Source organism: Balaenoptera musculus, chromosome 21 (genome assembly GCF_009873245.2).
Source record: "Balaenoptera musculus isolate JJ_BM4_2016_0621 chromosome 21, mBalMus1.pri.v3, whole genome shotgun sequence".
Taxonomy (NCBI): Eukaryota; Metazoa; Chordata; class Mammalia; order Artiodactyla; family Balaenopteridae; genus Balaenoptera; species Balaenoptera musculus.
Genome location: NC_045805.1, coordinates 35,716,287 through 35,742,282, shown reverse-complemented (window position 1 = coordinate 35,742,282; position 25,996 = coordinate 35,716,287). Strand labels below are relative to the sequence as shown.

Sequence of the window (25,996 nt, the reverse complement as noted above, 5' to 3'; positions counted from 1 at the left end):
CCGGGTGATGATAGCCCAAGGTACTCCCCGGTGGTGAGTCATCTTCACGTGATCTGAGCGGAGCCATGCCAGTTTCCAGGGCCCTCGCAGGGCGAGCTCTTGCAGATCCAGGGTGGGAGGGTTGAAAGGCCCCACCCCCCTAGCAGGAGGTCTGTCTAGGAGCCTTTGGGGATGCATGCTCTATTTAAGAACCTTGTGTTTTGCTGTGTGTAGGAGGGAGTGGGTTGTTCTGGGCAGGTGTTGGTAATTCTCAGCTACGAAGCCATCACCTTTGACATAGGGGGTGATGTGGAAGTGGGCTCTGAGAACACTCCCTTAGCTAATGGAGCTGTTCACGAGGAAGAGGATGGCCTTTCTTTGCTAGGAAGTGTGTCTGTGTGGTGGCTCACTGGTTCACTCAGAACCCAGGCTTTTTGGATATAATGGGACCAGGGGATTCTGGTTGGCAGTACAGTTGCCTCCCAGCCAGCTGGCAGCATAAAGCTTTGCTCTTCCCCATAGTTTTGAAATATTATAATCTTCTGGAGGATGTGGCAACATAGTGTTATGGAAAGATTATGGGGCTGAATACTGCTTCTGCCACTCATCAGCAGTGATAGAAGGTATAATTATCCCCAATTTACAGATGAGGAAATTAAGGCTTAGGGAGATTGAGTAATTGGCCTGAGGTCACACAGTTAAAAGAGTCGAGACTGTAACTCAGGCCTGTCTGGCCCCCAGACTGCACTCTGAAATCTGCTGTACCCTCTCATCTTTTCCCTCCCTTCCTTCCTCTTTCTCTCTCTCTCTTTTTCTTTCTTTCCTTCCTTCCTTCCTTCCCTCCCTCCCTCCCTCCTTCCTTCCTTCCTTTCTCTCTCTCGCTCCCTCTCTCCCTTCCTCCCTTCCTTCCCTCTCTCTCTCTTTTCGCCTCCCTCCCTCCCTTCCTTCCTTCCTCCCTTCTTTCCTTCCTTCCTTCCTCTGATCTGTGGCAGGATGTAGGGGATAGTGCAGTGTGCCCTTTATACATGTGGACATGAAGTTTTGGTTACGAATGTGACCTGCAGAGCCCAACAGACTTACCAGGTTTACATCAGGGCCTGGCCACATCCTAGCTGTGAGCCTGGGCAAGTTACTTAACATATCTGTGCCTCAGTTTCTCCATCTGTAAGCCAGGGACAATAGTAGTACCTACTTTATGTTGTTAAGATAGTAAATGAATTACTCCCTAGAAAGCACTTAGGACAGAGTGTAGCATATGATGAGCATTCACTACATGTCAGCCATTATTATTTTGTCACAATTTGCTGCTGTCTCTTCAGGCAGGAGAAGAGGTGGGTGCTTTGTGGCTGGTGGGACATGCAGCTTTGTCCCCGTGCAGGTGTCTTGATGCTCGGGGTCTCGGCAGACAATGTTCTGGGTAACATACTAAGCAAAACTGGATGAGCAGCCAGTCTTTAGGTAACAGTCTAGGTAGAAATTAACAGGGTATGTGTCCTATACTCTTATTATGCAAAAAAGAAAATAAAAATTTAAGATGATATCTGATTCTGATGAAAAACACTTTCATGGTAATTTATAGGTTCTGGGCAGATTCAATTTAAACACTTTTAGAAGCAGTACAGAGATACAAGTTCTGGGGGATTCATATGACTGATTGCTCCCAAGGAGACTTCAGTTTTGTTGGAAACACACAATTACTTGTGGTCGGCTTTGTGGGAGGGTTTGAATTGGTGATGAGAATTCACATTTTGGGTTGAGGCAGAGAGTATGGAGGACACCATCCTGAAGGATGATGACATAGTTGGGTCAAAGAAAGAGATGCTTAGAGAGTTACAGATGGGAAATCATGGAAGACACGGACACAGTGGGCTTGGGTTACAGAGTTCTGCTTTGTAGTATGAATTTAAGAAATACCATTGCACCCTCTTCTTTTGGGAGATGCCTTGATAAACTTGTCCAGAATATATATGTCCCCCAAAGGTACACTGGGCATTAAAATGCCGAAACTCTCCTGCAGAAAATGTAGACAACAAAAACATGCAAGCTGGAAAAACCTTTACCTTCTCAGTGAGAACTGAACCAGTGATTCCATCACTTAGATGAAGCTAGTTACTCACAGCTTCAGCAAATGCAACTAGCCATCAGGTAATGGATTTTGACTCTTCCATCCCACCGACCTGTTCAACACACGTTTACAGATTGGAAGGTGAACGCTACGTATTACCTTTTAGCCTCAAAATTCCCTTGAAGGAGCTGAAGCTTGCTAAATACCACGGCTGCTGAAAATCTGGTTGCACAGAGCATTGGCTTGGATTTTGGAAATCCTCTTGACTTTTCTTGGTGGTTCCTATCTTGAAATACATCTTAATAAGGTATGATTGGTTGAATAATAAACCATAATTTCAGGGTTGAGAGGAGCCTTAAAAATCAGCTGTTTGGACCACAAAGCAGATGTCTGAGTCTTTGTGCATCAAGCTGTCTGATCGATGTCTGGATACTCAACAATGTGGGGCTCAGCCAGTGTGGTCAGTTGGACCCTCCACTGACTTTCCCAGTGGAGAAGCTCAGGTCCTTCAAATTAGCTTTATAGGTCCGTATAATGTGCCCCCAGGATCCCCTTGGTCCTCATCTCCTGGCAGCCCTCTTCAATTACTCTGCCCCCATCACACTGGCCTTTTTCCCAAACATTTCAATCATGTGCCCATCTCCAGACCTTTGTACTTTGTACTTTCTGTCCCCTCTGTCTAGAATACTCTTTCCATGATACATTTCTTTTGCCCTTGTTCTTCAGATGCTTCCTCAACCTGTACTGGTGCTAGACTGACATTGATTTTCTGTCATTACACTAAAATTATTATTCTACTGATTTTTGACTTGCATTGTAGCTCTTGAGAAATCAGCTAATTGTTGTTCCTTTGAAGATACAGTTGGCCCTTCATATCTATGGATTCCACATCTGAGGATTCAACCAATTTTGGATTGAAAATATTTGAAAAACAATCCAGAAAGTTCTGAAAAGCAAAACTTGAATTTGCCACAAGCCAGCAACTATTTTTTTTTAAAACATCTTTATTGAAGTATAATTGCTTCACAATGGTGTGTTAGTTTCTGCTTTATAACAAAGTGAATCAGCTACACATATACACACGTTCCTATATCTCCTCCCTCCCGCATCTCCCTCCCTTCCACCCTCCCCATCCCATCCACCCAGGCGGTCACAAAGCACCGAGCTGATCTCCCTGTGCTATGCGGCTGCTTCCCACTAGCTATCTATTTTACATTTGGTAGTGTATATATGTCCATAACACTCTCTTACCCTGTCACATCTCGCCCCTCCCCCTCCCCCTATCCTCAAGTCCATTCTTTAGCAGGTCTGTGTCTTTATTCCCATCTTGCCACTAGGTTCTTCATGACCTTTTTTTTTTCCCTTAGATTCCATATATATATGTTAGCATACTGTATTTGTTTTTCTCTTTCTGACTTACTTGACTCTGTATGACAGACTCTAACTTCATCCACCTCATTACAAATACCTCCATTTCATTTCTTTTTATGGCTGAGTAATATTCCATTGTATATATGTGCCACATCTTCTTTATCCATTCATCTGATGATGGACACTTAGGTTGCTTCCATGTCCTGGCTATTGTAAATAGAGCTGCAATGAACATTTTGGTACATGACTCTTTTTGCATTATGGTTTTCTCAGGGTATATGCCCAGTAGTGGGATTGCTGGGTCGTATGGTAGTTCTATTTTTAGTTTTTTAAGGAACCTCCATACTGTTCTCCATAGTGGCTGTATCAATTTACATTCCCACCAACAGTGCAAGAGTGTTCCCTTTTCTCCACACCCTCTCCAGCATTTATTGTTTGTAGATTTTTTGATGATGGCCATTCTGACGGGTGTGAGATGATACTTCATTGTAGTTTTGATTTGCATTTCTCTAATGATTAATGATGTTGAGCATTCTTTCATGTGTCTGTTGGCCATCTGTATATCTTCTTTGGAGAAATGTCTATTTAGGTCTTCTGCCCATTTTTGGATTGGGTTGTTTGTTTTTTTGTTATTGAGCTGCATGAGCTGCTTGTAAATCTTGGAGATTAATCCTTTGTCAGTTGCTTCATTTGCAAATATTTTCTCCCATTCTGAGGGTTGTCTTTTGGTCTTGTTTATGGTTTCCTTTGCTGTGCAAAAGCTTTTAAGTTTCATTAGGTCCCATTGTTTATTTGTGTTTTTATTTCCATTTCTCTAGGAGCTGGGTCAAAAAGGATCTTGCTGTGATGTATGTCATAGAGTGTTCTGCCTATGTTTTCCTCTAAGAGTTTGATAGTGTCTGGCTTTACACTTAGGTCTTTAATCCATTTTGAGTTTATTTTTGTGTACGGTGTCAGGGAGTGTTCTAATTTCATACTTTTACATGTACCTGTCCAATTTTCCCAGCACCGCTTATTGAAGAGGCTGTCTTTTCTCCACTGTATATGCTTGCCTCCTTTATCAAAGATAAGGTGACCGTATGTGCGTGGGTTTATCTCTGGGCTTTCTATCCTGTTCCATTGATCTATATTTCTGTTTTTGTGCCAGTACCAAATTGTCTTGATTACTGTAGCTTTGTAATATAGTCTGAGGTCAGGGAGCCTGATTCCTCCAGCTCCATTTTTCGTTCTCAAGATTGCTTTGAGTATTCGGGGTCTTTTGTGTCTCCATACAAATTGTGAAATTTTTTGTTCTAGTTCTGTGAAAAATGCCAGTGGTAGTTTGATAGGGATTGCATTGAACCTGTAGATTGCTTTGGGTAGTAGAGTCATTTCCACAATTTTGATTCTTCCAATCCAAGAACATGGTATATCTCTCCATCTATTTGTATCATCTTTAATTTCTTTCATCAGTGTCTTATAATTTTCTGCATACAGGTCTTTTGTCTCCTTAGGTAGGTTTATTCCTAGATATTTTATTCTTTTTGTTGCAATGGTAAACGGGAGTGTTTTCTTAATTTCACTTTCAGATTTTTCATCATTAGTATATAGGAATGCAAGAGATTTCTGTGCATTAATTTTGTATCCTGCTACTTTACCAAATTCATTGATTAGCTCTAGTAGTTTTCTGGTGGCAGTTTTAGGATTCTCTATGTATAGTATCATGTCATCTGCAAACAGTGACAGCTTTACTTCTTCTTTTCCGATTTGGATTCCTTTTATTTCCTTTTCTTCTCTGATTGCTGTGGCTAACACTTCCAAAACTATGTTGAATAATAGTGGTGAGAGTGGGCAACCTTGTCTTGTTCCTGATCTTAGTGGAAATGGTTTCAGTTTTTCAGCATTGAGGACAATGTTGGCTGTGGGTTTGTCATATATGGCCTTTATTATGCTGAGGAAAGTTCCCTCTATGCCTACTTTCTGCAGGGCTTTTATCATAAATGGGTGTTGAATTTTGTCAAACGCTTTCTCTGCATCTATTGAGATGATCATATGGGTTTTCTCCTTCAATTTGTTAATATGATGTATCACGTTGATTGATTTGCGTATATTGAAGAATCCTTGCATTCCTGGAATAAACCCCACTTGATCATGGTGTATAATCCTTTTAATGTGCTGTTGGATTCTGTTTGCTAGTATTTTGTTGAGGATTTTTGCATCTATGTTCATGAGTGATATTGGCCTGTAGTTTTCTTTCTTTGTGACATCTTTGTCTGGTTTTGGTATCAGGGTGATGGTGGCCTCGTAGAATGAGTTGGGGAGTGTTCCTCCCTCTGCAATATTTTGGAAGAGTTTGAGAAGGATAGGTGTTAGCTCTTCTCTAAATGTTTGATAGAATTCCCCTGTGAAGCCATCTGGTCCTGGGCTTTTGTTCGTTGGAAGATTTTTAATCACAGTTTCAATTTCAGTGCTTGTGATTAGTCTGTTCATATTTTCTATTTCTTCCTGGTTCAGTCTCTGTAGTTTGTGCATTTCTAAGAATCTGTCCATTTCTTCCAGGTTGTCCATTTTATTGGCATAGAGTTGCTTGTAGTAATCTCTCATGATCGTTTGTATTTCTGCAGTGTCAGTGGTTACTTCTCCTTTTTCATTTCTAATTCTATTGATTTGAGTCTTCTCCCTTTTTCTCTTGATGAGTCTGGCTAATGGTTTATCAATTTTGTTTATCTTCTCGAAGAACCAGCTTTTAGTTTCATTGATTTTTGCTATTGTTTCCTTCATTTCTTTTTCATTTATTTCTGATCTGATCTTTATGATTTCTTTACTTCTGCTGGCTTTGGGGTTTTTTTTGCTCTTCTTTCTCTACTTGCTTTAGGTGCAAGGTTAGGTTGTTTATTCGAGATGTTTCCTGTTTCTTGATGTAGGCTTGTATTGCTATAAACTTCCCTCTTAGCACTGCTTTTGCTGCATCCCATAGGTTTTGGGTCGTTGTGTCTCCATTGTCATTTGTTTCTAGGTATATTTTCATTTCCCCTTTGATTTCTTCAGTGATCACTTCGTTATTAAGTAGTGTATTGTGTAGCCTCCATGTGTTTGTATTTTTTACAGATCTTTTCCTGTAATTGATATCTAGTCTCATAGCGTTGTGGTCGGAAAAGATACTTGATACGATTTCTATTTTCTTAAATTTACCAAGGCTTGATTTGTGACCCAAGATATGATCTATCCTGGAGAATGTTCCATGAGCACTTGAGAAAAATGTATATTCTGTTGTTTTTGGGTGGAATGTCCTATAAATATCAGTTAAGTCCATCTTGTTTAATGTATCATTTAAAGCTTGTGTTTCCTTATTTATTTTCATTTTGGATGATCTGTCCATTGGTGAAAGTGAGGTGTTAAAGTCCCCTACTATGATTGTGTTACTGTCGATTTCCCCTTTTATGGCTGTTAGTATTTGCCTTATGTATTGAGGTGCTCCTATGTTGGGTGCATAAATATTTACAATTTTTATACCTTCCTCTTGGATCGATCCCTTGATCATTATATAGTGTCCTTCTTTGTCTCTTGTTATAGTCTTTATTTTAAAGTCTATTTTGTCTGATATGAGAATTGCTACTCCAGCTTTCTTTTGATTTCCATTTGCATGGAATATCTTTTTCCATCCCCTCACTTCCAGTCTGTATGTGTCACTGGGTCTGAAGTGGGTCTCTTGTAGACAGCATATATATGGGTCTTGCTTTTGTATCCATTCAGCCAGTCTGTGTCTTTTGGCGGGAGCATTTAATCCATTTACATTTAAGGTAATTATCGATATGTATGTTCCTATTCCCATTTTCTTAGATATTTTGTGTTTGTTATTGTAGGTGTTTTCCTTCTCTTGTGTTTCTTGCCTAGAGAAGTTCCTTTAGCATTTGTTGTAAAGCTGGTTTGGTGGTGCTGAACTCTCTCAGCTTTTGCTTGTCTGTAAAGGTTTTAATTTCTCCATCAAATCTGAATGAGATCCTTGCTGGGTAGAGTAACCTTGGTTGTAGGTTTTTCTCCTTCATGACTTTAAGTATATCCTGCCACTCTCTTCTGGCTTGCAGAGTTTCTGCTGAAAGATCAGCTGTTAATTAACCTTATGGGGATTCCCTTGTGTGTTATTTGTTGTTTTTCCCTTGCTGCTTTTAATATGTTTTCTTTATATTTAATTTTTGATAGTTTGATTAATATGTGTCTTGGCGTGTTTCTCCTTGGATATTTCCTGTATGGGACTCTCTGTGCTTCCAGGACTTGATTAACTATTTCCTTTCCCATATTAGGGAAGTTTTCAACTATAATCTCTTCAAATATTTTCTCAGTCCCTTTCTTTTTCTCTTCTTCTTCTGGGACCCCTATAATTCGAATGTTGGTGCGTTTAATGTTGTCCCAGAGGTCTCTGAGACTGTCCTCAGTTCTTTTCATTCTTTTTTCTTTATTCTGTTCCACAGCAGTGAATTCCACCATTCTGTCTTCCAGGTCACTTATCCGTTCTTCTGCCTCAGTTATTCTGCTATTGATCCCGTCTAGAGTATTTTTAATTTCATTTATTGTGTTTTTCATCGTTGCTTGGTTCCTCTTTAGTTCTTCTACATCCTTGTTAAATGTTTCTTGCATTTTGTCTATTCTATTTCCAAGATTTTGGATCATCTTTACTATCATTATTCTGAATTCTTTTTCAGGTAGACTGCCTATTTCCTCTTCATTTGTTAGGTCTGGCGTGTTTTGACCCTGCTCCTTCACCTGCTGTGTTTTTTTTTTTTTGTCTTCTCATTTTGCTTATCTTACTGTGTTTGGGGTCTCCTTTTCACAGGCTGCAGGTTCGTAGTTCCCGTTGTTTTTGATATCTGTCCCCAGTGGCTAAGGTTGGTTCAGTGGGTTGTGTAGGCTTCCTGGTGGAGGGGACTAGTGCCTGTGTTCTGGTGGATGAGGTTGGATCTTGTCTTTCTGGTGGGCACGTCCACGTCTGGTGGTGTGTTTTGGGGTGTCTGTGGCCTTATTATGAGTTTAGGCAGCCTCTCTGCTAATGGATGGGGCTGTGTTCCTGTCTTGCTGGTTGTTTGGCATAGGGTGTCCAGCACTGTAGGTTGCTGGTCGTTGAGTGAAGCTGGGTCTTGATGTTGAGATGGAGATCTCTGAGAGATTTTCGCCATTTGGTATTACGTGGAGCTGGGAGGTCTCTTGTGGACCAGTGTCCTGAAGTTGGCTCTCCCACCTCAGAGGCACAGCCCTGATGCCTGGCTGGAGCACCAAGAGCCTTTCATCCACACGGCTCAGAATAAAAGGGAGAAAAAAATAGAAAGAAAGAAAGGAAGAGGATAAAATAAAATAAAATAAAGCTATTATAATAAAAAATAAGAAAAAAAATTATTAAGAATAAATGTATTCAGAAAAAAAATTTTTTTTAATTAAAAAAAATAGATTTATTAATTTTTTATAGTAAAAAATAAGGAAAAAATTATTAAGAAAATTTATTAAGAAAAAAATTTTTTAATTTTTTAAAATAAAAAATATGAAAAACGTATTAAAAATTTTTTTAATTTCTAAAAATAGAAAATAAGGAAAAAATTATTAAGAAAACATTTATCAGGAAAAAAATTTTTTAAGTAAAAAAAAAAAAACAAAAAACAAAACAAAAAAAACATGGACGGACCTAACCCTAGGACTAATGGTGAAAGCAAAGCTATACAGACAAAATCTCACCCAGAAACTCACAAAAAAAGGAAAAGGGGAAAAATTAATATATCCTGCTCCCAAAGTCCACCTCCTGAATTTGGGATGTTTCGTTGTCTATTCAGGTATTCAACAGATGCAGGCACATCGAGTTGTTTGTGGAGCTTTAATCTGCTGCTTCTGAGGCTGCTGGGAGAGATTTCCCTTTCTCTTCTTTGTTCGTACAGCTCCCGGGGTTCAGCTTTGGATTTGGACCCGCCTCTGCCTGTAGGTCGCCTGAGGGCGCCTGTTCCCCGTCCAGACAGAACGGGGTTAAAGGAGCAGCTGCTTCGGGGGCTCTGGCTCACTCAGGACGGTGGGAGGGAGGGGCACGGATGCGGGGCGAGCCTGCGGCGTCAGAGGCCAGCGTGACGTTGCAGCAGCCCGAGGCGCGCCGTGCGTTCTCCCGGGGAAGTTGTCCCCGGATCACGGGACCCTGGCAGTGGCGGGCTGCACAGGCTCCCGGGAGGGGCGGTGTGGAGAGTGACCTGTGCTCGCACACAGGCTTCTTGGTGGTGGCAGCAGCAGCCTTAGCATCTCCTGCCCGTCTCTGGGGTCCGCGCTGATAGTCGTGGCTCGCGCCCGCCTCCGGGGTCCGCGCTGATAGCCGTGGCTCGCGCCCGCCTCTGGAGTCCGCACTGATAGCTGCGGCTCACGCCCGCCTCTGGGGTCCGCGCTGATAGCGGCGGCTCGCGTCCGTCTCTGGAGTTCGTTTAGGTGGCACTCTGAATCCCCTCTCCTTGCGCGCTGCGAAACAAAGAGGCAAGAAAAAGTCTCTTGCCTCTTCGGCAGCTGCAGACTTTTTCCTGGACTCCCGGCTAGCACCGAAGCCTGAGCCTCAGCTCCCAGCCCCCGCCCGCCCCAGCGGCTGAGCAGACAGGCCTCTCGGGCTGGTGAGCGCTGCTCGGCGCCGAGCCTCTGTGCGGGAATCTCTCCGTTTTTCCCTCTGCGCTCCTGTTGCTGTGGGATCCGCGCTGATAGTCGCGGCTCGCTCCCATCTCTGGAGCTCGTTTAGGCGGCGCTCTGAATCCCCTCTCCTTGCGTGCCGCGAAACAAAGAGGGAAGAAAAAGTCTCTTGCCTCTTCGGCAGCTGCAGACTTTTTCCCGGACTCCCTCCCGGCTAGCACCGAAGCCTGAGCCTCAGCTCCCAGCCCCCGCCCGCCCCGGCGGCTGAGCAGACAAGCCTCTCGGGCTGGTGAGTGCTGCTCAACACCGATCCTCCGTGCGGAGTCTCTCTGCTTTGCCCTCCGCACCCCTGTGGCTGCGCTCTCCTCCGTGGCTCCGAAGCTTCCCCCCTCTGCCACCCACAGTCTCCGCCCGCGAAGGGGCTTCCTAGTGTGTGGAAACCTTTCCTCCTTCACAGCTCCCTCCCACTGGTGCAGGTCCCGTCCCTATTCTTTTGTCTCTGTTATTTCTTTTTTCTTTTGCCCTACCCAAGTACGTGGGGAGTTTCTTGCCTTTTGGGAGGTCTGACGTCTTCTGCCAGCGTTCAGTGGGTGTTCTGTAGGAGCAGTTCCACGTGTAGATGTATTTCTACTGTATCTGTGGGAAGGAAGGTGATCTCCGCGTCTTACTCTTCCGCCATCTTGCCCCTCCGCATCAGCAACTATTTATATAGCATCTACATCGTATTTACAACTATTTATGTAGCCTTTACATTGTATAAGGTATTATAAGTAATCTAGGAATGATTTAAAGTATACGAGAGTATGTGCATAGGTTGGTTATATGCAAATACTACACCATTTTACATAAGGGACTTGAGCATCCATGGATTGTATTTGCAGGGTGGTTCTGGAACCAGTCCTCCTTGGATACTGAGGGACAACTGTAATCTGTCTTTTCATTCTGGCTGCTTTTAAGACCTTTTGTCTCTGGTGTTCTCTAGTGTCTCTGTGATATGTCAGGAGGTCTTTCGATGAATCTGTTTGGGATTTGTTAGGTCTTCTGAATCTTTGGATTGGTGTCTTTCATCAATTCTAGGAAATGCCCAGCCATTCTCTTCATTTGCTGCCTCTGATCCAGTCTCTTTTTCTCATGGGAATCTGATTAGATTTGTTAGACGTCTTCAACATCCTCATGTCTTTTAAAATCTCCTTCAGTTTTCCATCAGTGTCTTTCTCTGCTTCATTCACAATAATTTCTTTAGTTCTGTCTTCAAGATGTATCTTCATTGGTGTCTAGTCTGCTAATAAATATATCCGTTGCATTTTAAATGTCACTTATCTTACATGCTTTTATTTCCAAAAGCTCTATTTATTTTAAAAAACCTGTTATTTTTTAACAGTTTCTTGTTTCATATTCATCTTATCAGTTGCTACTTTTATTTCTTTATATTCATCTTATCAATTGCTACTTTTATTTCTTTAAACATAATTGTGTTATGTTTTGTGTTTGATAATTCTAATATTTGAAATCTTTGCTGATCTTTTTGTATGTGTGGTTTCCACTGGTTTTTCCTCCTGTATATCTGTGACTTTTAAGTGTGAATTCAGTTTTTTTGAAAATTTATATGTGGGGTTTCTTTGAGGTCTAGATTGAAGGTGGTTTCCTCCAGAGAATTTGTTTGCTGCTATCAGATTTCTTGGAGATCCCACCAACCTTAAAATACATTTTTGTCTTGAGGTTTGCCAGGCCACCAGGCACTGTGAATTTGCACTGCAGGTTCTATGTGAGAGCTAGATCTTGACGACAGATTTTTAGGGGAGGTTGTTTCCTCCACGTAGTCACGAGGTTTGAGAAGTCAGATTTGCTTACAGTCCCTGGGAGGCAACCATACTGCTTGTTATGTGGTTGATGCTGTGAAAATTCACGTCATTTTTCAAGATACTTTATTCAAGATACTTTATTGTTTCCGTCAGAAAACCTTCATAATGTTACCAAACCAAACTTGGGTCTGCTTGCTGGCATACAATAAAGCCAATCTACTGACACCGGGTTGTGGTGAAGGAAAGTACAGTGTTTATTTCAGGGCACCAAGCAAGGAGAATGGGCAGCTTATGCTCAGAAGACCCAAACTCCCCAATGACTTTCAAGAAAGGAGTTTTAAAGGCAGTGTGAGGGAGGGGCTGTAAGGTGCGGGATCAGCTCGTGCACAGTTCGAAGTGGGTGGAGACCTTATCTGGGTGATGACATCCCCCGTCACAGAGAGCTTGGATTTTTTTGCACTGTCTCAGTGTCTGGAGTTCAGAGTGGTTTGGCAAAACTGTCTGTTCATGATAGAGTCAGAGATGTCTGTTATGGAGGAAAATCTTTGTATCATTCTAGGAAAATGATTTCTATCAGTTGCTTTTTCAAAGAGAGATTAGGCCAGACTGTTCTATAAAAATACTGCTCTAAAGTTTATTTGATTATTACTCAATATATTGCATTCAATTTGTTAAGTGAATGAATGCATGTTGCAATTTTTCTTCCTTTCCAATTCTTTTCCAATATTAGGTGATTTTAGAATTTTTTTCCCAGTAGAACTGGAGAAACGTTTTCTTTAAAGTCTTGAGTTTGCTTTATCTGGTGCTTCTGGAAAATTTACTTTGAACTGGGAAGTTTTTATAAACTACCTGATCTAAACTTTGAATATCCTACAGGATCCTCATTTAAAATATTGGGAAACGGAAGCAAAATAACTTGTCCTAGTCACTCACCAATTAAGGATGGGACTGTTACGATTTGCTTCACCTGAACTTATAGCTCTGCTTTCTTTTCCGGACTCCACACATTCACAGGTTCAGCTTTATACTATGATTTGGTCAGATTTTAAATGTTAGACATTAAACATGTTTAAACGCCTTCCCTTCCCATTTGAAATTCAAAGCTTGTTGTGATATTCACAGGATATGACCTCATCGGAAAGTGACTGAGCATTCCTAGTTCCTGTTGTTTACTTTGTATTTGGAGAAACAGCAGGAAAATATTATCTGTCCAGTGACTACCACTGACAGTGACAAACGCACTCAAGAGTAGTCCTAGGTGTTTTCCGTGATTGTTGGACAGGACACTGTTGGCGCCGTGGGCACAGCGAGGGGGCTGCAGGGCTCTGGCTGGTGGGAGTGGGGTGACACGGGGTCTGGCATGAACCACCCAGAATGGCTTCCTTACAAGGAGGAGGCACACAGACAGTCAGAAACTACAGCCACTGTCGTGCACTTGATGATACCTAAATGGAGAGGTGGGTGGATAGTTGGATGTAGGGGTCTGATGCCCTGGAGGAATGCACAGGTAAAGATTCTGATTTGATACTTAAGGCACATAGATGGGACTTAAATCTGTGGGGTTGGATCAGGACCAAGGGCAGGACCTTGAAGCACACAATGGGCCATAAAAAGGGAGCCTCCAGGTGGCAGTGGGAGCAGGTGCCTGCGGGGGCGGGAGTGCGGGACCTGTAACATCAGAGGGGAGGGTTGCTGTCTGAGGGCGTACCCGGCAGTGCCAACCCTGCGAGAGATCAGGTCACAGTGAAATTGAAAAGTGCTCATTGGATTCATCTGGCAAGATATGAAGACTCTGAGAGAATTAAAACTGACAGGAGATGACCATCAGTTGACAATGGGGCTTGAGGAGCAGTGGGGGAGGACAGTATTGTGTTTTGGGTAGCGAGGTGGATGCTGGTTCCACCGAGGGGGACAGTGGATCTGGGAGCGGGGAGCAGCTCTGAAGAGAAAGGGATGGATTCATTTTTCATCAGTTCATCATTCCCTTCCATGGCTTTAATTAAAAGGATAAGTTTATGACTCTCAAACTCGGGTTACATAAATTATTATGTATGCAGAGAGGAGGTTCACAGAAGAAACTTAATGAATGGAAACATTTGAGGGAGGAGGAGGGTGAGCACTTGAAGAGGCCACGGGCAGGAGAAGCTGGTGCTGGCTTGCCAGCCAAGCGGGGAGAGGGTTTGAAGGCGGGGATGGCTGTCAGCAGTTTCCATTGCTCGAGATGGTCAGGGACATTAATGACTCAGAAGTGATTTTGGCATAGACTATTACAGAAGCGTAGTGGGGTCGAGTCCAATTAGCACAGGAATGTTAAGTGGAAGTGCTGAGAAGTGGGCAGAGCTGGTGCAGGTCCCTGTTTCCTGAAGTAGACTGAGTGGTAGATAGGGGGGGATGTGGTCAAGAGGCGGGGATTATTTTAGGGGGGCAGGATAGGCTTGTGCTTTTGTAAGCTAATGAAAAGAGGCAATAGAGTGAGGGCAGTTGAAGATCTGGAGGGGTGAAAGAAGGTTTAAGGAGTGAGGTCCCAGAGGAGGAAGGAGATGGGTGAGAAGAGACACCTCGCCCCACGATCAGGAGGGACGGAGGTAAAGATGAGAGGGATGCAGATGTTTCTAGATGGGCACAGATGGTTATAGTCAACGACTATTGAATTGCATGCAGCGTCACTTGTAAGTTGCATCAACTCCCCCTCCTTGATCTTTACCCCAAAATACCTAACATTAGGAAAGTTATCACCTCCCCCCACCTTACAGTTCAGGGGCATTGGCAAATCCAGCCTGCCTGCTGCCTGTTCTGTAGAATAAAGTTTTATTGACACACGGCCATGTTCCAATTCATTCATTTACACGTCATCTCAGACTGCTTTTGCACAGCAACGGCAAAGCCTAAAATAGTCACTGACTGGCCCTTTTCGGAAGTTTACTGACCTCTGTACAGGTGGCAAAACCGAGGCGCAGAGAGGATGTTGACTTCAGAGGAGCCCTCTCCCCCCCATCTCTGGGAGCACTTCCTTCTGTGTTCCCTGGCGTTCTCCAGATGTCGCCTGCTCTGAGAATTACCTGCTAACTCCTCTCTCAGAACTTCAACTGTTACAATTGTAGATTAGATCGCATTTACACCTATCCTGGCCACACCCTAGAAATACACCTGTCTGGTTGCTTCTTTTTTATTTTTAACATCTTTATTGGAGTATAATTGCTTTACAATGGTGTGTTAGTTTCTGCTTTATAACAAAGTGAATCAGTTATACATATACATGTGTTCCCATATGTCTTCCCTCTTGCATCTCCCTCCCTCCCACCCTCCCTATCCCATCCCTCTAGGTGGTCACAGAGCACCGAGCTGATCTCCCTGTGCTATGCGGCTGCTTCCCACTAGCTATCTATTTTACGTTTGGTAGTATATATATGTCCATGCCACTCTCTCACTTTGTCCCAGCTTACCCTTCCCCCTCCCCATATCCTCAAGTCCATTCTCTAGTAGGTCTGTGTCTTTATTCCCGTCTTACCCCTAGGTTCTTCATGACCTTTTTTTTTTCTTTTTTTTCTTAGATTCCATATATATGTGTTAGCACACGGTATTTGTTTTTCTCTTTCTGACTTACTTCACTCTGTATGACAGACTCTGGGTTCATCCACTTCACTACAAATAACTCAATTTCATTTCTTTTTTATGGCTGAATAATATTCCATTGTATATATATGCCACATCTTCTTTTTCCATTCATCTGTTGATGGTCACTTAGGTTGCTTCCATGTCCTGGCTATTGTAAATAGTGCTGCAATGAACATTGTGGTACATGACTCTTTTTGAAGTGGACCTGTGCTAAAGGCAGGAGCCCTAGTGTTGCAGGCGGGACTCTGCCAGCCCTGCTCTCTCCATGACTGGGATGTGCTGGCTTATTCTGCTTCCCTTGGATTACTTTTCTCCACCTTTTCTAAGAAGCCAAGACCTACTTTCTCTCTGAAATCATTACCAAAACCCTCATGTATTTCTTACCCCGGTGGTTTTGTTTCTTTGCCTTGAACTTCCCCAGCACTTAAGTGTGTTATTTCCATCCTGCACGTGCATTTCGAGTATCATCTGTGTCCTGTGAGAGGCCCTGCTGTGATGGGGCTGCTGCATTGTTCACTCTAACCTGGAGGACGGGGACCTCACCGACCCTGTGTCCCACAGTTGCTTAGCAGGTACTGACGCTCAGCACGTGAATTTTGACGAAGTTGAAAAATTTTAAGTGCTGTAGAATTGCTCACTTCTGCATGAAATGGTGCTAATTACTGGCCCTCCTCAGCCACTCTTGAAACCAGATCCTCTCCTGACTCTTTTGAATCCACTTTGAATTACTGACCAGATTGAAAGCAATGTTGTTTACAGGTACATTTTTCCCTCTTTATTCCACACTGCTCAATTTTCAAGAGAAAATACACATCCGTTCAAATCTATGTCTTTGCCGGATTTTCAGGCTCTTCTGAAGGTGAGACAGGCTGGGACCTGGGACCAGGGACCTTTGCTGCAGTGCTTGCACCTGAACAAACGTCTCCTTGAGCAACAAAATGTAGAGAAACTATAAGGGACTAAAAATAACTGTGTTTATGTGCAGGTGGGACAAATTATGGACAGCAAGATACAAAAAGACCAAACTCCCAACTGCCACTTCTGAGGAGGCAGGAGCAAAAGCAGGGCACTGCGCATGCCCCCTGCTCTCAACACCACCAAAGGGGTGGGCAGACCCCCTAAGCCACCGCTCCTGCCCAACCCCTGGACCCGCCCCTACACTCACCCCACGTAAGGAACTAGCTCGCCCCACCTCGGGGAGCGAGCGAGCAAGGGAACCGGTTACTTGTTCTCGCTCACCCACTGCTGCAGCAGGGACCCCAGTAAAGCCTTGCCTGAATTTCTTGTCTGGCCTCTGATCAATTTCTATTGACTGGGGAAGGCCAAGAACCCTGGTCGGTAAAAAAGGGACTAAGATTTTAATGGTTGCAATTCAGTTCTACAACTTAATTTATCAATCAGGTTGTAGTTGTGCCTACTTACCCGTATTGTCTAGCTTCTTGCTACTCAAAGTGTGGTCACCCCACCGCAGTCCAGGCGTCCCTTGGGAGCACGTTAGAGGTGCAGAGTCTTGGGTCCCACCCAGACTTACCGAATCAGAATATGCATTTTAACCAGGTCCCCATAGGATGTGTACACACATTAAAGTTTGAGAAGCACTGCTCTGGCCTATTGACCTTGTGTTGCAGACAAACACACAAAGAATAGAGCCCTACCTCACGGAGGTTTTATATCTTTTATATGTTGTGATAATGTGGTTTTATATTTTATGATGAATGTTTTCGCTATCAGAAAATTTTGCTGTTTTTCTCGATTATTATTGGAGATAGATCATACCTAAGAGACAGATCGAGTGTGCTTTTATTCTTACTGCATTTAACTTCTCTGTTTATGTAGAAATAACAAAGTTTAATACTCCTCCTGCCTTTGAGGAGAGTCTGGGGTAGTAAGTGAACAACGTCCACCCTCACCTGTAGCAATAGGCTTAATGCTATATTTTGTGTGCATATTTTGTCATTCCTCCTTGATTATCTCGGAAATTGCTTTTATGCATAACTGTGAGTTCTGTACCAGGTGAAGTTTTATTTCCCGTTTTTTCAAGTCCTTGAAAAAATTGAGGAACTAATTAAATATAGGAACAAGTCAATAGATGAATAAAACTACATTTCGTTAAAAGTACATAATTCATTCGTAACACTAATTGATATTGTCCTTCTTGATGATTAATCCAAGCAGGCAGAGTAAAAAATTATTGCATTTATTTATTTTGGGGCAGGTCATGCATATATATAGAATTCAGATCATCTCCTTCCCATCCCCACCTCCTAGCCAGGCAGTTCCCTCTATGGGGGCACCTCTTCGTATGAGTTTCTTAGGGACACTCTCAGAGATAGTGTATGTACTAGAAAGTTCAGTATGGTCATGCCCAAGAGGGTGGGCTCTGAGGCCAGACAGAGTTTGAACCTTGGCTACTAACTTTGTGACTTTGAGCAAGTTACTCAACCTCACTGTACCTCAGTTTTCTCATCTGCAAAATGGATGTATGAATGGGATCTCAAAGCTGCTGAGAAGAACTAATGAGATAATTCATGTAAAGTGCTAAGAACAATTCTTGGCCTGCAGAGTGTGAGCATTTCTTTATGTCCTTATCATTTCTGTACTAAATAGTAGCATACCGTATACACTACCACACCTTGCTTTTTTTTAACCTAACAATGTGGAGATTGGTTCATTTTATTATGTATAGATCGGCCTCATTCTTTTAGTGGGTCTGTAGGATTCTGTTTTATGTATATTATTTGTGTATCCAGTCCCCTATGGGTGGATATTTGGGTTATTTCCATTCCTATGATATTATAAAAAGCCTTGGTGAAATTGCATGTGTACATGTGCTAGTGTGTCTGTAGGTAAATTTCTAGAAGTGGAATCTAGAAATGGTCAAAGTATAGGTTTTTGTTTTGCTGGATACTGACGAATTGCCCTCTGTAGAATGATGTACTCTTACCAGCAAAATATTCTCATATACTTGTTTTGACAATCAGAGTTTAATTTTTAAAAACACAATTTTGTATTAGAGAAATGCAAATCAAAACTACAATGAGGTAGCACCTCACATCAGTCAGAATGGCCATCATCAAAAAGACTACAAATAAATGCTGGAGAGGGTGTGGAGAAAAGGGAGCCCTCCTACACTGTTGGTGGGAATGTAAATTGATACAGCCACTGTGGTGAACAGTATGGAGGTCTTTTAAAAAACTAAAAATAGAGTTACCATATGATCCAGCAATTCCATTCCTGGGCATATATCTGGAAAAGACAAAAACCCTAATTTGAAAAGATACATGAACCCCACTGTTCATAGCAGCACTATTTACAGTAGTCAAGACATGGAAGCAACCTAAGTGCCCACTGACAGATGAATGGATAAAGAAGATGGGGTATATATATATATATATATATATATATATATATATACACAATGGAATACTACTCAGCCATAAAGTAGAATGAAATAATGCCGTTTTCAGCAACATGGATGGACCTAGAGAGTATCATATTAAGTCAGAGAGAGAGAAAGACAAATATCATATGATATCACTTACATGTAGAATCTTTAAAAAATGACACAAACCTATTTGCAAAACAGAAACAGACTCTCAGACATAGAAAATAAACTTATGGTTACCAAAGGGGAAAAGGTGGGGAGGTGTAGATTAGGAGGCTGGGATTAACTGCACACTACTATATATAAAATAGATAAACAACAAGGACCTACTGTATAGTACGGGGAACTCTACTCAATATTCTGTAATAACCTATATGGGAAAAGAGTCTGCAAAAGAATACATATATGTATAACTGAATCACTTTGCTGTACACCTGAAACTAACAAACATTGTAAATCAACTATACTTCAATTAAAAAAAAAGTTTAAAAAATACAATTTTGTTCATGAATATGTAATAAAAATACCCATGTGTATGTGGAAATTTCATTAAGTTTGCTGGATTCTTTGGAACAGGTTTTTGGGAAGATAATTGTTCTGAGATGTTGAAGGAGTGATAGAGTGGTATGGTGAGGGACGTACAGCGTGAAACAAATTCATTATATTCACTGACTCCTGAATTATTCTCGAGATACTGAAGCAAGACAGTTTGGAAGAACGTGGAACAACAGGGTACGTCATGTTCTAGTTTGCGTGGTGCTGGCCTCTGAAGGCTCCTTGGAGCGCCCGGCTTCCCAGCTCTGCCAGGTGCCTTCATTTCTGAGGTTGGCACGTGGAGAGCCTCTTTCTGTCACTCACACATCTCGTTATACAAACCCTTGCTGCCAACCGTGCTGACTGTACGGCTTTTATTTAGGATGTAGGCAAAGCGTGTGACCTTTGCTTAGTGATTTTTGAGCAATCCAAAATATTTGCAATCCTCTTATCTATTTTACACTTTGTAAATAATTCGGCTGTTGAATTTTACAGGGTGCATAATATAACTGCCCTCCTGGGACATAACACTAGGCTGTGCTTAGCATTATGATCAGCACTGAAATACACATTTTTAATCCATTTAGCAGACGATCAGATCACTAGGTTCTTTTCGAATATTCAGGTGAGCTGAGGAGAAACAAAGGTAACGTTATGTCCCAAGAGGCTTGTAAACGCGTGGCCATTTCTAGTCCCTGGTATCGCTCAGGAAATACCTGCTGGATGGGAAGAGTGTTGAACGGGGTAGCTGGTCGAGGTGGTACCCAGCGGGCTTTCGGCTGATCGCGCCCCACCTGGTAGGGATGCGCTTGCTGTTGCAGATCCAGGAAATGACCTTCAGGGCGGCCTGTGAGGCCCACGCGTGGTTGCTGTAGTTTGTCAGGCCCCCTATGGGGGACGCACGGGGCCACAGAAAGTTTGCTCTGATTTACTGGCCCATGGACAAGTGGGGTCCCCAGGTACTTTGTGGTGGGCTGAATCACAGCCCTCCGTGCTTGCCTGTGTGGGGAGCCAAGGGGACAGTGCACGTGTTCCCCGAGGCGTTGGACACCGGGCGCATTACCGTCAGCATCATCCGCGTGGCTGTCATCCCTTCTTAGTGACTCGACAAGATCTTGACTTGAGGAACGTGTCTTTTCCCCCCCTCTTGAGAATCTAGCTCAGCACAAGAGATGCTGTTCAACTTCACAGTAGGTACCGTTTATGTGGCTCTTCCAACGTGCTAGTCTTTTTGTCAATTAATTGTTAATTGTCACCAACACCAATGAGACAGATGAAATACTGAAGCTTGGAGAGATGAACTAACATGTAAACTAAGAAGGGGACAGAACTGAGGTTCATGCTCAGGTCTTTTTCACACTGAAGATGGTGCTTCCTTATCCACTGTGCTCTCCTGCCAGCTAAAAAGAGAAGTGCCTACACTGAGGTAAGGAGCAGTCACATTTGTCTGAAACAATAGTTTTTTCTAAATAAGGGCTCATTATTACTCCCAGTTCAACAACCCGTAATTTTAATGTTGCTAATGGTTTTCAATATCTCCTCTAATTATCTTTATTACTTCTCTGAAAACTGAGGCCTTAATTCATTGACAGGTTGTCAGAATTGCCCTTTAACTTTTCAGTGATCAGCAGTACCACCCAGGGTCTTTCACCAGCTTGTGGTGATGAATGGAGCTCGCTCTCTCTCTGTCTCGCTCTCTCTCTCCTTCCCCCTCCCCATCCCTGCCCCCTAGCAAGGTCAATGTCTAATTCCCTTAGGGTCCTCAAGCACACCAGGCAGCATTCTTATTTTACACATCATTGTATTTCCAGGATTTTTCTCTGTCTTCCTACTGAGTGATATTGATTTTTGGCTTCATTAATTCTTCCCATCACTGCGAAATTTTCTTCTTCCTTTGTGATCAACATCTCTTTTAAAGTATTCAGTAGGCTTATTGAGATTTGTCGATTTTTCATTCTTGATCTATTTCTTATTATTTTTCTTTTAACTGTAAGGCTTACTATATTTTGCTTCTTCCCTGGGGATTATTTTGGCCGTTTTCCCGTCCCTTTTGCCCCAGTTCTGTCCCAGGCTGTCTGGAGTCCGGGTTGGGCTGTGGTGGAGCAGGGACCCTCAGCGCCAGGGCTCTGTGGAATCACTCAGGGTCTGCCCCTCGTTCCCTTCCTACCTGCCCCTGCCCCCCTGCCAGCGCCAAGCAAGGCTTTTCCCTGGGGCCCACAAGTCGGCCAGGAAAGCGAAAGCAGTGCCCCCAGCATCGGGTGCGGGTGCCCTCTGTGGCCCCTGGTCTTTCCTAATGGAGTGGGTAGTGGGTTCCATTCATGGCTGGGCACCTGGGCTTCAGTTCAGGTGTCTGGTACCTATTACCTCAAACCTCACACCCGCCCTGCAAGGTTCATTACTCTCTGTGCTTGACGATCAAGGAAACCGATGCTCTGAGAGGTTAAGAATCTTGCCGAGAAGCACACAGCTTGTCAGCAGATGCTCTGAGTTTCCAGCCCTGTCTGTGTGACTCCAAAACCTGCATTGTTTCCACCGTGGTACATCCTTTCTGTCCAAATGAACTTGGTACTTGAGTGCTGTCTACACTTTTTGTTATCTCCCTTTGGATTAGCGCCTTCGTGTCCTACTTAGAGGATGTCTTAGTTTGTATATTAATACTATTGCATGATGCTCCCTATTTGATTCATTAATAATCTCAGTACATCGTTTCCCTTGTTCACTGTGTTAGAATCAAGTACCTGGTGAATCCCGTTTCCCAGCCTCCTACACTGTGAGGGCAGTCCTAAAGTAATACCACGTGTTGCCCTGACCATCTATTATCAGTAATATCAAAATCAAGGTTATTGATTATTTTCCTTTTAATGAATTAAACTTTGATGCTTAAAGGATTTTTACATGGATTCTTTCATTTTGTTGGTGCTGGCTTTTTAACTCTTAGACCCGTGTCTTGCCTAAAGGGAGCATTCTGCTGATGTTTACATGGGAATATTATTAATATTGGGCTGAGTGCAGGCTAGGATAAGACCTTGATAAATTTAGGGTATGCCTCAGTTCCATAAGATTATTATAATGTGTTTTAACCTACAGTGAAAGTTTTAGATTAGATGCCCGAGGTACTTTTTAGTTTTGTAATTCTGTAATTCTGGTTTCCAGTACGTTCTGGCTTGGTGAGTATCAATATTGCCTTTCTTACTATCTTTTCTTGAGGGGTTGAGGAAAGTCTTTAAAGTGTATATTTTGTGAGTAGGAAGTTAACATATATTAATTGGGGAAAATGTAGAAAATGCAGTGATATATAAAGAATAAAATGTTAACCACCTGTAATCTCACTTTCTCACTTTCTTTTGGCCACTTTAGGATTTTGTTCCAGTCCTTGTGTGTGTGTGTGTGTGTGTGTGTGTGTGTGTGTGTTTTATCAGACCTGAGATCACAACACATGCACAATTTTTTATTCTCCTTTCTCATTTAAAGTAGATCATAATAAATTCTCCATCATTAAAAACTCTTCATGAGCACTATTTTAATGGCAAGATAATATTTCATAGTATGTATATGTCATCACTTACTAACCATTCCCCAGTGGTAGGCATTTAAATTGTTCCTAATTTTTTTTTAAAAAAAATTAATTATTTATTTATTATTTTTGGCTGTGTTGGGTCTTCGTTTCTGTGCGAGGGCTTTCTCTAGTTGTGGCAAGCGGGGGGCCACTCTTCATCACGGTGCGCGGGCCTCTCACTATTGCGGCCTCTCGTTGCGGAGCACAGGCTCCAGACGCGCAGGCTCAGTAGTTGTGGCTCACGGGCCTAGTTGCTCCGCGGCATGTGGGATCCTCCCAGACCAGGACTCGAACCCGTGTCCCCTGCATTGGCAGGCAGACTCCCAACCACTGCGCCACCAGGGAAGCCCCTAAATTGTTCCTAATTTTATGAATAATGCTCCCATGTACACCTTAGTGCATCTGCTTTGTCCAGATTTATGATTGCTCTGTTTAGATTGAGTTTTTTCGAAGTGAAATTAATAGGCCAAAATGTATGATCACTTTAAATGTACTTGATGTATAATGCTTGCCAAATTATTTCCCAGAGTTAGCAGATGTAAGCTATTTTATATGGGGTGGATAAACAAGGTCTTACTGTACAGTATAGCACAGGAAACTATATTCAGTGTCCTGTGATAAACCATAATGGAAAAGAATATTAAAAAAGAGATTGTATATATAACTAAATCACTTTGCTGTACAGCAGAAATTAACACAACATTGTGAATCAACTACTCAATAAAAAAAATTGAACAGTAAAAAAACTCAAAATTATTTCCCAGTGTGAATTTCCATCCAGCCAGCAGTGGGTGGGAGCCTGGACTCATTACCCTCATCAGACATTGTGTGCTGACCTGGCTAATATGAGAAGCAAAAACTAATGGTGTTTCAATTTGCATTTCTTTGATTATCAGCAAAGTTAAACATTTTTTATCTGTATATAAACTTTTCTACTCTTTGAAAAAAATACTTTTTAAACTGTTGAAGTCTAGAATGTTCCTAACAGTTTATAAGGGATCTTTATATATTAAGGCTCTGGACCCTTTCTCCATTATATTTGTTGAAAATATTTTCCTAATTAGTTGCTGGCTTTTAGTTTTTTGATGTTTAGATGCATTTAATTTATTATTTTTTATTTATAATGTTAACTTGCTATATAATTTATAATATATTGTAGAACATATAATTTACTATGTAAAAATAAATTTATTTAATTTACTAATTTGATTTATTTATTTATTTTTGGCTGCATTGGGTCTTCATTGCTGCGCGTGGGCTTTCTCTAGTTGCTTCGAGCGGGGGCTACTCTCTGTTGCGGTTCGCGGGCTTCTCACTGCGGTGGCTTCTCTTGTTGTGGCCTGCGGGCTTCAGTAGTTGTGGCTCACAGGCTCAGTATTTGTGGTGCATGGGTTTAGTTGCTCTGCTGTATGTGGGATCTTCCCAGACCAGGGCTCGAACCCGTGTCCCCTGCATTGGCAGGCAGATTCTTAACCACTGCACCACCAGGGAAGTCCCTAATTTACTAATTTTAATGTTTAAGTAGTCAATTTTATATTTTATGTGCGTGTGATTTCTGTCATAGTTTTAGAAAGTCTTTCCCCATACAGAAAGGAGATAATACATTTAACTGTTTTTTTATAGCTCCTCTAGTGGAATTTTTAAACTTTGTGATTTACTTGGAATTTATTTTGGAGTATATATTTCTAACTTGATTTCCTCCAATAGGTAATCAGTTGACCCAGCAATTATTTTGTTGAATAAGCCATTGTGTCACCACAGACTTTTGTCATCACTTCATCGTGTATTCATGTTTTGTATCTCTTAGGGTCTGTTTCTATGACATTTTGTTCTATTGATCTGTTTCTTGTTTACAGTAAAAGTTATACTTTAAAAAATTTATTTTATTGAAGTATAGTTGATTAACAAAGTTGTATTAATTTCTGCTGTATAACTTAGTGATTCAGTTATACATATATGTACATTCTTTTTCATATTCTTTTCCATTATGGTTTATCACAGGATATTGAATATAGCTCCCTGTGCTATACAGTAGGACCTTGTTGTTTATCCATTCTCTATATAATAGTTTGCATCTGCTAATCCCAAATTCCCACTCCATCCCTCCCCCACCCCCCTCCCCCTTGGCAACCACAAGTCTGTTCTCTTTGTCAGTGAGTCTGTTTCTGTTGCGTAGATAAGTTCATTTGTGTCATGTTTTAGATTCCACATATAAGTGATATCATATGATATTTGTCTTTCTCTTTCTGACTTATTTCCCTTAGTATGATAATCTCTAGTTGCATCCATGTTGCTGCAAATGGCATTATTTCATTCTTTTTTTTATGACTGAGTAGTATTCCATTATATATATGTACCACATCTTCTTTATCCATTCCTCTGTTGATGGACATTTAGATTGCTTCCATGTCTTGGCTATTGTGAATAGTGTTGTTGTGAACATAGGGGTGCATGTATTTTTTTGAATTATAGTTTTGTCCAGGTATATGCCCAGGAGTGGAATTGCAGGATCATATGGCAACTCTATTTTTAGTCTAAAATTATACTTTTAATTACTGTAGATTTATAATATGTTTTATTATTTGAGAGGTTATATTTCTTCTTCTTACAATTATTTTCCAGAATTTACTTATTTTAACCTTTTAATTAAAAAAAATATAAGTCAAAGAATCATTTTGCCAAATTCTTTATCCTGTATCTCCCTTGACCTCCCCACTTCCACCCCAGAGCAAAAACAGACAAAATGAAAAGCAAAAGGAAACACAAACAGCTCTGGGATTTATCATTGGAATTATGTAGAACCAATAAAATGATTTAGGCAGAGCTGAGCTCTTTTAGTGCCTATGTAGAAAGATACTTTCCTTTTAAACATAAGCTTCTCATTTTTCTGTATTTTGCTTAATCTACAATTTTATCATCTCAGAGATGGTTATCATGCGTCACTGTTTGAGCACCGAAGATGGTGTAAGGCAGAACTGTGTGAGTACAGCCTGAAAATGGCCCAAGGTGGCCAAAGGCTGCCCACCCATGGCTCTCAAGCTGGCATGGTTTTTACACTTTTAAAAGCTTGTAAA

The 25,996-nt window shown here is 41.8% G+C and overlaps 1 protein-coding gene across 3 annotated transcripts in view; it reads left to right on the top strand.

The window, feature by feature from the left end:
* CSGALNACT1 (chondroitin sulfate N-acetylgalactosaminyltransferase 1) overlaps positions 1-25,996 on the top strand; it is a 337,144-nt gene that overhangs the window by 94,164 nt on the left and 216,984 nt on the right. The window lies entirely within an intron of this gene.